The following is a 12,845-nucleotide window of genomic DNA, read 5'->3' as shown; positions in this document are numbered from 1 at the left end:
CTTTTCCAAAGGACACTCTTCCCCTGACCTTGATGGAGCTTCTCGTAACTGTGGCAAATATTGGGCGGGTGAAAGGACTGATGGACTGTGGTGTCAAAGAAGCACTGTTCTACTCTCGTGTTCTTACTGCCCTAACACCCCATCTTTTGTTTTCCCTGTTGACTGCGTATTTACCAGCACAATGGTCGGCACCAGGAGAGTCCCTTCTCCGCAATATGGCCGCTGCGGTGCCTGTGTTTGGCTTTTACCGAATTCGTCTTTGTAATGTTTGTAATTCAGTGCAGAAACGCCACACAATGCAGTCATATTTAAATGAAAATAATGAGGATACCGCTTATCTCTCAGAGATCTATAAAAATTAGGGCCATTGTGTGGTATGTTATTTACACCTGTTATTTTGTACGAAGTTGCAAGGCTTGTGCAAGCTAGTGGCCCATACTACACTTTATGATTAGTACACCCTGGCTGTCTGTCATTTCAGGCTTCTTGGCAGGCCATAAACAATGCATGGGTGTCCTCTAGTGGCAATTTTAAGGAAAAAACGAATACTCAAACCACTATCGACATCTAACATTGACGGTCCACATTATTGGTCTCGGACATTTTTTGTCATCGTAACAGTGGAAAGAGCACCCTGCACAACCATTCCAAATGCCTCACGCTCTGTTAACTTAAATTCCTAACCTATACAATGGCTCATTAGCTTGGGAACCTTTTGTTTATGTCTAATTTCAGCATAAAGTTCTGACTTCACTAACCCCATGCCGGGCCCAAATTTGCTAACCTCCCTAAATAGAGCGCCGCCAGAAACATAGCGGCGCTCCCTTATCTGACTGCTGAAAAATGCCCAAGTTAGAGAAAGTTTCCCCGCTGGAGATGATGTCACCAGCCAACGATGGAAGGGGGTCCCTGCACCCGGTCCCCACCCCTGCCCGTCCACGTCGCCCAGGAAGGAGCCCGCGAGCCCAGGGGCCCTGCCGGCAGCCGCAGACCACCGAAACAAACCCAGACCCCGCACCACATACCGATACTCCGCGGCTGCACCCAGGCCCCCCGAGTACACTCGACTCCCTACCTTGCGAGATGGACGGCCTTCGAACTCGACGCTCTTCTCTTCATCGCCCCTCGCCATGGACTCTGCTGTGCTGAATCGCCACCACACGAGGATCCTCCGACCTCTGCCTCGATTTGAATGGAGGGAAGTTAAACTAAGAAAGGCGGGAAGTGGGGGGGACGCTTCTGCGAGGCCTCAACCGGTCCGGTGTAGCAAAGGGCGATGAGACTGAGGTCCCTGCCCCAGGGACCTAAATAGGTCCCCAGTCTCCACCCTCTGCCCCACCGGAAATGCGTCACCGGATACTCTGGAAGGACTAAGCAGCCGGTCACCCCATTGGGCTGACCAGCCGCCAGGAACTCTAGACGACGTAGGGGCGGGGACCGGGGGGCCGGGTCCTAAGTGCGCGCTCGTTTTATGCTTGCGCTTGTCAAATGCTGCTTGCTCCCTCTGAGGGGTCTCCTATGTGCCTACAGGCCCTCAGCTCCATGTGTTTTGGACCGTGCATGAGGGTGACCAACCGTCCGTAAATTTCACGGACCGTCTGTCATTTTAGTATGACCTCTGTAAGGCGTCCGTGATTTGGGGATCTCAAATTACAGACGCCTACAGACATCATACTAAAATCGAAATTGGAAATTTCAGTGAAGAATGCTGTTCCCATGCGAGAGGCCCCGTGAGTTTAAAAGATTTCACTCGGGTCTCTCGCGCCTATCTTTTTAATCTGTAGAGGCTGCTGTTATGTTCCCGGAGGTCCGCCCCCGGCGCCCCGAGGGCTGGACGCGTTGGTCATGTGACTCCCTATAATAAAAAGAGGTCTAGCACGTGCGTGGGCGTTCAGAGAGAGAGACGCACAGACCGAGCAAGCAAACTTATTCCCAGTGTCCGGCTGAGTTTATTATAGGGCCACGTGTTAGGCCCAGTCAGGATTAGATGACCTGGAGTGTAGGCCCGAGAGTAATCTCCCTAGGGCAGTCCTGTCCCCAGCTCACGACACAACAATTGGCGACGAGGGTGGTTGTCGATCCCTCGCCCAAGGTGTGCGTGTGCCCTTTTGGGGTGAGGCGGCTGCGGGTGCTCCCATTTGCCCGCGGTGCTCGTGCCTTGCTACCACGCACACCCCCGCACTGCTCGCCTGGAGGAACAACGACTTCGATCCCTGGCTCTCGACAGGTGAGCGGCGCTGGCTTGCACCCTCTTGCTGCGCACAAGAGATAGATTGGTGGCGCGAGGTCCTCGCTCTGTGGACCCTCCATACCTGGTGCCGCACCGTGCTTGGCTGCACGTGCGTGAATCGCACCTCGGCACGCCTGGCGAGGCGCTACGGTCGCCGCCCGGTTGTGCCCAGCTGCTCGAGGGGACGTGGTGCCGACTCGTCCCAGGCCCTCGCCCTGTCACCCGGCTCTGGAGCGCAAGGGCCTTCATTCGCCCGGCCCGTGAACCTCGCATCGCCTGAGCGCGTCCGCCGCTCTCTCCGCACCAATCGGGGTGCCCCATCGGATCGCCTCCCGGCTGCCCACGGACCTGCTCCGGAGCGTCCAGGGCGATGGCTACCATTCCGCCCATTGAACCGTTTGTGGTGGAGGGTGCACCCTCCACTCTCGCACCGAAGTGGAAGGAGTGGGTGGACAGGCTCCTAATATTCTTCGAGGCCACTAAGGTCCACAAAGAACAGAAGCGTGCCATGGTCCTCCATCTTGGTGGCAAGGACATCCACTCTATCGCTCGGACCCTTACGGAGGCGACTCCCAAGACCCATCACACCCTAATAAATGCACTCAACGCGCATTTTGAACCAATGGCCAACCAGGATTATGAACGATTCATCTTCCGGCAAGCACGGCAACTGCCAGATGAGTCGCTGGACACATATCACTCCAGGCTAAAGAAACTAGCACTAACATGTGGATTCCAGGACGTCACGGAAGAGATCAGAGGCCAGATCATCCAAGGATGCGCCTCTGCTAAGCTGCGCGAGAGAATACTGGAGGAGTCGGGGAAGCCTCTACCAGACATCCTCACGCTGGGTCGCACAAAGGAGCTGTCCAAGGCCAGGGCCGCCCACATGGAAGCGGCACTACAGGCCAACATGAAAATGGAACCAGTTAACAAACTACAGGTCCGCCCACAGCCCAAATGGGCCAAGCGAACAACAACCCCTCAGGGCGGAGCCTCAGCGCAGTCATGTGGTTACTGTGGTGGCCCAAAACATCCGGCGCCAGAATGTCCAGAACGGGGCAAGAGATGCTCAGGCTGCGGAAAAATGAATCATTTTGAAAAAGTGTGCAGGTCCAAGAAGTTCGGCGGAAAGAAGGAGTTAGGTCCTGATTGGGACTGAGGGGGGGCTGAACCATAATCTAATGAAGGAAAAAAGAGAAGATGCCCACACCTCAAAATAGTACACAATTATTCGAAGAAGGCACGTGTAACTGAATTGCACATGTGAAGGTATATTTATTTATACCAACTACTAGTATTTTTTGAAATTTTTTGGCAAGATGTTTTTTACAAAAGCAGAAAAAGGGGAAGAACCCACACAATCAACACAATAGTTATACAAATACAAACAATAATTATAAACAATGGCAATTGATGAAATACATAAGAACACAGAGGGAATATTAACACATTTAGTAATTCATGGTTAAATATGAATGCCTGTTTTGAAACCACCAAAGCGAAGTGAAAAAGGGGCAAGAGCTTGCACAATGTCCATTAGCATAGAAACATTTAATGTATTACTGTGCTCTTGCGTAATGCCGACGCGTTTCAGGTTCGAGCAGAACGTATTCGAACCCTCATCAGGGCTTTGTGAATAGTCTGTGTGAAAGAAGTTCAGCAAGCCTCGCCAGACAATACACACGGTTGCCGAACACGAAGGCGCTGAGGGAGAGCCCAGCAACAGTGATATGGACGATGACGAGGAGGAGCGATCCGTACACAAGGTGCATATGATCGGCACCGCCACTAGACGCACCAGAACGCTGCCACAGTGCTCCATACAGGTGGCCGATCAGGACATCATGGCGACAGTCGATACGGGTGCCTCGATAAATCTCATGAGTGCATCCCTCTACAGAGACATGGCTAAACCTCCCAGCCTCCGTTCCACTCCGATCACCGTTTTTGCTTACGGACAGGACGTTCCCCTCCGCATCCGTGGAAAGTTCAAGGCAGCAGTCCGACACGGGGACAACATTACGTGAGCCAACATCTTTGTGTCGGAAGAGGGTCAAGGCATGCTCCTGAGTTGCCGGACGGCAGAGGACCTAGGGGTGGTCACGTTTGCATTTGGGGTGCATGAGGAATCGGTACAGCAACTCATTGCAGACTTTTCTGATTTGTTTGAAGGAATTGGATGTTTCAAGGGCCGGGAAATACATCTGCACGTGGACCCCACTGTTCAACCGGTGGCCCTGCGACACCGTCGCGTGGCATTCCATCTGAGACCACTGGTTGAGGAAGAGCTGCAGAAGCTGGAGGCAGCGGGGATAATTGAGAAAGTGTCCGGTCCCACCCCCTGGGTGTCGCCCATCGTGGTCACGAGGAAGCCAAAACAGCCTGGAGCGGTCCGGATCTGCGTAGATATGCGCTTACCCAATGCCGCCATCAAGAGGGAGCGCCATATCACCCCTACGATAGATGACCTGATTGGCGAGATGGCTGGAGCCCGGTGGTTCTCCAAATTGGACCTCCGGGCTGGGTACCATCAACTCGTACTGGACAAGGAGTCCCGGAACATCACAACGTTCTCCACCCACATTGGACTGCGCAGGTACACCCGGTTGAGCTTTGGCATCTCCAGTGCTGCCGAAGTTTTCCAAAATGTCATCCAGGAACTGATCGCTGGCATACCGGGGGTAATCAATGTAAGTGATGACATTATGGTACACGCGAAAACAATCCCAGAACACAACCAACGCTTGGCGCAGGTTTTCCGCAGGCTCCGAAGTGCGGGGCTCACACTGCACCGAGACAAGTGCGAATTCCTGCAGAACAAACTGGGATTCTTCGGATATGTGTTCTCAGCCGAAGGCGTCAACCCGGATCCGGACAAGGTTAAAGATATCAAGGATGCACCACCGCCCACAACAGTCACGGAAATCCGAAGTTTTCTCGGGATGGTAAATTACTGTGGCCGCTTCATAAGGGACTTAGCCAACCTGACTCTTCCCCTGCGTGAACTAACCAAAGACTCCACCCCATGGAGCTGGGGACCTGAACAGGAAAGGGCATTTCAAGACATTAAGAGCGCACTCTCCAGCAGCACCACGTTGGCGTTCTTTGACCCACGACACTCCACTCTCATCGCAGTAGATGCCGGACCGGCGGGACTGGGGGCCGTTCTGATGCAGAGAGCCCGAGACGAGATAGACTGGGCCCCTGTTGCCTTTGCTAGCCGGTCCCTCACGGACACCGAACAAAGATATTCCCAAATTGAGAAGGAGGCCATCGCGATACATTGGGGATGTCGTCACTTCCATTTGTACGTATACGGCAAGCCCTTCACGGTGGTGACAGACCACAAACCGCTGCTGGCGCTGTTTTCAGGCACCTCATCCAAGCCACCCCCAAGAATAGAAAAATGGATCTTACAACTGCAAGAATATAATTGCAATATTGAGTACCAACCAGGAGCGAAAAATCCAGCGGATTACCTATCACGACACCCCAGGCCTGCAACCCCGGAAGAGATGGACGAGGCGGAAGAGACGGAAGCCTATGTACAGTGGGTCGTAGCCAGATCATGCCCGCGCCCCATATCATTGGAAGAGGTTGTGAGCGCCACGGCTCAGGATGCGTGCATACAGCGGGCCAAGGACCTTCTCCGAACCACCAACTGGCAGAAAGCCAAGGAGGGCTGGAAAGTACTCACCCCTGAGGCTCAGAAGATCATGGACAGCTTGTACCATGTGAGGGCTGAACTAAATGAAGATGCGGCGGGATGCCTCCTGCGGGGGCATCGCCTAGTGATCCCAACGGCTCTGACAGGACGAGTGATCCAACTGGCCCATATAGGACACCAAGGGATGGTCAAGACAAAGGCCCGGCTGCGGACGAAGGTATGGTTCCCGCTCATGGATGACATGGTGGAGAGTGTGGTGCGATCGTGCACGGCCTGTCAAGTCACGGGTGACAACCCCCGTGAGGCCCCCATCATTGTAGAACCCCGGCCACAAGGACCCTGGGAGAGAGTTAGCATGGACTTTGGCAGTCTCCCGGACGGAAGACACACGCTGGTAATGATAGATGACCACTCAAAGTACCCTGAAGTCGAAATTGTTACGAGCACCAGTGCGGACTGTGTCATCCCCAAAATAGAAAAAATCATTGCCACTCACGGAGCCATGAGAGAACTCAGAACAGACAATGGACCGCCATTCCAGGGTCAAGACTTTGCTGAATACCTGTCGTCTCTGGGAACACGTCAAAGGCGCATAACACCTCGGTGGCCTCAAGCTAATGGGGAGGCCGAGAGGTTCATGAGGACTTTGAACAAGGTCATCCGTATTGCCCATGACAAAGGGCAGTCAGTGGAAATGGCCATTTTTACATTTCTCTGAAGTTATCGCCAGACCCCGCACTCCACGACGGGGGTGGCCCCCGCACACCTCCTTCTAGGAAGGGTGATAACTGATTCCATCCCTCACCACCCCCAGTGGGCACCTGCAATGATAAATGAACAAGCAGCGGAAAAGAAAAGGAATTCTGCATGTGAAAAAATCAGTCAGAGACGCCCGCACTTCAAAAGAGGTGATGTGGTGCTCATCAGAAATCGTGTAACTGGGGGCAAGTTCAAACTTAACTACGAGAAGCGACCATGGCGAGTTATCGGAGTGAAAGGCACCCGCCTCACAGTCATTCGAGGACGAGACAGGGTGACTCGCAACGTGTCTCATTTCAAACTATATCATCCGGCAAGCCTAGAGCCAGTGCGCCAGCAAGGCGGTGAGCAAAACGAAACTGCAACCAATGTGCCGGCCGTTGAATCAACAACTCGCCAGGAGGTCAGACAAAGTAGCGAGCATCAGGTTTCCAGCGAAGAAGTGGGAGGTGACGCGGAGGCCCTGGATGAGGCCCCAGATCCGGAGGGGACAGACAGAGAGGCGCCAAGTCACGAAGTGGAGGTTGGAACGGAACTGATGACTCACCGGGGGTCTCAACGTCAGCTACGTGACAATCCCACCCCCTCCGGTTGGCTGAGAGACTACTTTACGTAAGACTGTTCCCATTTACATATACATACATGTGTAGTTTGAACTGAGTGGCTGATAGTGTGGCCTGGCATTTAAAGGACGCTGAAGGTATCGGTCCCAAGGTTTCATGAGCAAGGAAAAGTTATGTTCAAATTATGTTCACTGTTTGTGTTTTGATTTTTCCTTATTTTAGGAGGAATGTTATGTTCCCGGAGGTCCGCCCCCGGCGCCCCGAGGGCTGGACGCGTTGGTCATGTGACTCCCTATAATAAAAAGAGGTCTAGCACGTGCGTGGGCGTTCAGAGAGAGAGACGCACAGACCGAGCAAGCAAACTTATTCCCAGTGTCCGGCTGAGTTTATTATAGGGCCACGTGTTAGGCCCAGTCAGGATTAGATGACCTGGAGTGTAGACCCGAGAGTAATCTCCCTAGGGCAGTCCTGTCCCCAGCTCACGACACAACAGCTGCAGGCAGGTAGAGGCTGCCTGCAGCCGCCCCTCCCGGACCTTGTGCAGACTGTGGACTGGCCCATTGTCATTCTGAGACGGCTAGCAGACAGAGTTGGACTCAGCTTTGTGAATTTGTATTACCTCTGTCGGGCCGGGCACCCCGTAACAACGTGCTCTCCGGAAAAGATCGCCACATTGATTGAGGGCTGCTGTCGGGAGTCTCAGAGCACAGCGCCGAAGTGCGCAGCGATCTACGGCTCCCGCAGCGTAGCTCCATCTTCCCACCGTCAACATCTTGGAGCTATGGGAAGACAATGGTGAGGATCGCTCAGGTCAGAAGCTGGTACTGGCCGGGCGCTCAGCAACAACACCTTCTCCGGAACCGATCGGGGGCAGCTGCAGTGATTCACGGAGCTCAGCGCCGACGTATGCAATGGTCAGCAGCTCTGGCAGGGTCGCTAAGAACGCAATGCTATCCAAACTTCTCAGTGTATCTACATATACGGCAGAAGCCAGTTCTGTTCAGAGAATCCTGTTTGGTTGAGGGAGCCACTGAAAGAAGTTCAGCAGAAGCCTGTTCTGTTCAGGAATCTCCCAAAAGAAGTTCAGCAGAAGCCAATTCTGTTCAGGAAACTCCAGAAAAAGCTCACTTTCCCTTTCTCCTCCGGCCCTGACATACTGCATGGCGTTCTTGTACTGAAAAGCATGAAACGTTGAGGAAGTCAACATCTACAGCATTATTTTTAAATTGCCATGGGAAAAGGAGCCACAATCCGTGAAAACCACTGTTTAAAGTCACATTAACACTTCTTAAATGAATGCCAAAAATAATTAGATCTGTACAGAATCCATGGCCGCTATATTTCGAACGTTACTGAATATTTAAAAAGCACGTTAATTGAGATACTGAGATGTCTGCCCCCTCTCACCCACATTTGGAGCTACTAAATGGGAGTCCTGACATCAAAGTCTGTGTACCTCGTACATCTCCACACATGCATACATCTTTCAGCATGCATACAGTCCACAGTATTTGCTCCCTCACACATCTTTCCTCCAGTCCCTGTGCTTGCTAGCTCACTTTCAAGCATGCAGGTGCATTCTGCATCTTGTTCTAGCAGACAGAAGCCATTGGGTGAATTTTGTTGGGCAAATTCTCTCCAAAGACTTATTATGGATGTGCCCGCTGCTCAACCAACACAAGAACGGGAACTGCCAAAGCAGGAGTAAGGGGGGTTACCACTCAGTGCCACACCACTGGCTAAAGTAATGTGTCCATAAGCACACAACGCGCTGAAACCAGGATTGGACAGCCTTATATACAGAGATGGTTTCCCTAAAAGTCAGCTGTTAACAATGCTTGGGGAAAGAACTCACAGACATGGAATGGACCAACATCCTTGACTGCCCAAAGATCATCAATAGAAACAATGGCTTAAGTTCACGCACATCAACTATATACACCAAACATACCTGTCACCACAGTTGCTAGGTCATAAAATCTCTGCCCTAAGTGGCAACAACCACAGCTGATTTCTACCTAATGGTGTGGGAATGTTCACAAATGCAATCCTCCTGGTCGCTGGTTGTAGCACTGATAGGGAATTTAGGAGGAGAAATCGTGATCCTATATCCTTCAATGTGTTTTCTGGGCCTGATGAAAGTACTACAAAGAATAAGAGTGTGTTGTGTTTCATTTATTTTTCGTGGAAGTGTATATAGCAGTGGGGTGGAAGGCACATGCAGTGCCTGCCTACACCTGGCTGAGGGACTTGTGAAAGTGGGTGCAGGCTCAGTTGAGAGGTCTTCGAGCAGTCAGGAAGTGCGGTCCTGCTCCTGAATTATTGAATGGCTGTGAGGGTCTTCTAATAAGCACGGAGGCCAGATAGGTTGACCTGCCATCCTAGGTTGCCGATTTGAGAACCCGAGGAAGACCTGTTACCTAGAACAATTCTGTCTGTTGGGGATTGCCTTGTCTGAAGATGTAAGAAGAAGAAAAACGAAAGGAGCCAGGCCCTTAGGGACAGGTGAGGAGGCTGGACCTTATCTTACACAACCATACCAAAAATTGCCTCGTCACCTACATTTATATCCACACTTAAGGAAAGCTGAACACGCTACCTGTCGTATTCAACAAGGTATTTTTATTTATACCAGAATGACTTTTCAATTAATCAAAGTTCAAAAAAATGAATTAAAGACACATAAAGACACATTACTGCATTACATATTTACACCATGAGTGTCATACTCTTAAACTGTACAAATGTGTTTCTAATTATGCTTGAAAAACAGTCAAACACAAAATGAGTAATGAATCTAAGACAAACAGAACATTTCAAACATGTGCAACATACAACAATACATTTTCTACAACTGTGGGGAGCGATTAAAGCACAAAGAATAGTGAAAAAAGGAAGGGAAAGATAGAAAAGAAGCAAAGTTAATTTGTAAGTATTTTGCCACCAGCAAGATGCTGGTATGAGGAAATGGATCACAATAAATCCTTTCTAACTGGCCGACGCGTTTCGATTCCAGTGAGTGATTTCCTGGAATCTCATCAGGGCGCAAAAAATTCTGTCTGTGAAAAAGAAGGAAAAGGGGAGCGAATTATGGTTTTATCAGCTATAGACTCTACTCCCAAAATAGTGACGCTCAGAAAAGGGAATGAACCTACCAGATTGTAGGAGATGCGAAAATGCACGCAGTTTCTATCTGTGCAAAGTCGAACTTCTTCGACGTGTAATCAAGATATGGACGGGGGACCACCTAAAGGTTAAGCAATCATTGTAAGACTTGTACCATTTGTCTGTACAGAATCGTACTGAATGTAAAATGAAATAAAACGACATACCGTCAGTAGGCGCATAAATTAAACCTGACGGCTGCCGCTGTGTCAACGTTGTACTCTCAGGCGACTAAGGGGGGGAACAATCAAGTATTCACGCTAGGGGAACGGGGGCGACAGGTTAGTACAATGGTGCATAGATCTGGCCAAGCTATTTTAAAAAAATGTAATACAACGGCATACCTTTCCTTGACAACTGCGAGGCTTGAAGCTTCGTGTTATTCTATTTTAAATATTCTCGTCATGGCTTTGGAATTGTGGAGGCATCCGCTGTGAGATAGCGGAATGAATTAATAACAAATATTCTAGGTATCGGGGAGATTTTGTGAAAAACAATTAAAAGAACGAAGGAGCGTTGCGTACCTGTGTCCTCTCTTGTCCCTGTCTGCGGCATTCTGTGCCGAATCCAAAATGGACGCCAGGTGTGTTTACCTGGATATAGCTCTCAGGTAAAGGTGCTGTGCCTTTATGGGAAACGTAGTTCGCGGCCCAGAACGCGGATTGAAAGCGTAATGTGGCGCGATAATCATGGTGGCATTTTTGCTTAAGGATAATGTGGGTGGTGCCCCGTGGGTATGAATATTTGAGCATTAAAAGATCAGATTGAGGAATGAGACAAATAGAACAGCCAAGGTGGCTACATGTCGCCAAAGCTCCATAGTTTTACACTCTTGAGATTTTAGACAAAGTATTGAGATCTTTCTGCGCGCTCTTGAATTTGAGGATGAGATATGCTTCTTTTTTAAGAAGCATTCTATCCACGTCCACATTTCGGTTTGGAGATCGAAGTGTATATAGCACCGTCCACTTCAGATCATTTGCATCATGTTTCTCCGTCAAGAAGTGTTCAACCATTGGGGCATTCACAATTTTATTTTTTATCCTTTATCCGTGACCTGTGCTGGCAGATGCGGGTGTTAGCTTGTTGTGTCGTTTTCCCTATATAAATTTTTCCGCAGGGACATTGGACTAGATAGACCACATTCTTGGTCTTACAGTTGGAAAATTCACTGTGTTTCCATCTGGTCCGCCCGTGTTGGAACTCATCGCCTTCAATGGTATTGGGGCACACAACGCAGGTGCCGCATTTGTGATGCCCTGTGATTGGTTTAAGGTTCCATTGAGTCAATAAGTCACTTTTCTTTTGGGTAAAGATACATCCGCCCTCATGATTTGTTGCCCTATACTTTGGTTTTTCTTGTATGCAAATAGAGGCCGTGGAAATGAGCATTCAAGATTGGCAAGTAAATGCCAATTACTCAGCACGGCTTTCCTCAATTTATGAGTATCTGGTCCGAAAGTGGAAACACAGACCAGTCTTTCAAGAGCAGGTTTGGGTCGAGTTTGTAAAAGGGTTTCTTGAGGGGTGTAGCGCGCTCTTTTAAGAGAGTGCTTCAGTAGCTTCTTCGGATACCCTCTGTCTTTCATTTCCTGGCAGAATCTCTCTGCGTGGGATGAGAAGTCCTCCAAGTGAGAGCAGTTTCTCGTAATGCGCAATAACTGCCCATAGGGGAGATTGGATTTAAGATTGCGGGGATGGGCGCTCTTGTGATGCAGGATGGTGTTTCTATCCGTGTCCTTTTTATACAGGGATGATTTAAATTCCCCATTGATGCATGTCATTTCGACATCGAGGAAAGTCATCTTTGTATTGCTGTATGCGATGGAGAATTTAATATCTCCATGTCTACTGTTCAGCCAATCGTGGAACGCTACCAGATTGGTCTGGCTCCCCTGCCACAGGAGCCAGACGTCATCTATGTAATGAAACCACTGCAGGATATGGTGTTTAAAAGGGTTGTTATTATCAACAACTCTCTCCTCGTATTGTGCCATATACAATACGGCCATTTCTGGGGCATAAGGGCACCCCATCGCGGTGCCCTTAACCTGCATGAAAAATTCCCCATTGAATGAGAAATAATTCTTCTTTAGAGCAATTTCAGCCAATTTGAGAATGAAGGTGGTGGGCACTTGGTGTGGCCTTTCTCTCATATCGAGATATGGAACCGCTCGTACAAATCGTAGGTGGCGGTAATTCGGTCGTCAATTTGTCTGCTAGACCTTTAACGCCAGATGAATATTCTGTTTTAAATCTAGGATTGAAATTCGTGCCATGCAAACATACTGACTACACGAGACTCAAACTGGAAGCCATTGAGTTTTGTCGCAAAATCCGCTTAAAAACATTCTTTTGTAACTAAGTACCGTCACCCAATGTAGAAGTGACGGGTCTAAGAAACAAGTCTTACTTTGTTCCCAATCAAAATATTCCAAAAGAAGTTCTTGCGTTTGAG

This window comes from Lissotriton vulgaris, chromosome 3_1, assembly GCF_964263255.1.
Source record: "Lissotriton vulgaris chromosome 3_1, aLisVul1.2, whole genome shotgun sequence".
Lineage (NCBI taxonomy): Eukaryota > Metazoa > Chordata > Amphibia > Caudata > Salamandridae > Lissotriton > Lissotriton vulgaris.
This window is presented reverse-complemented; position numbering follows the sequence as displayed.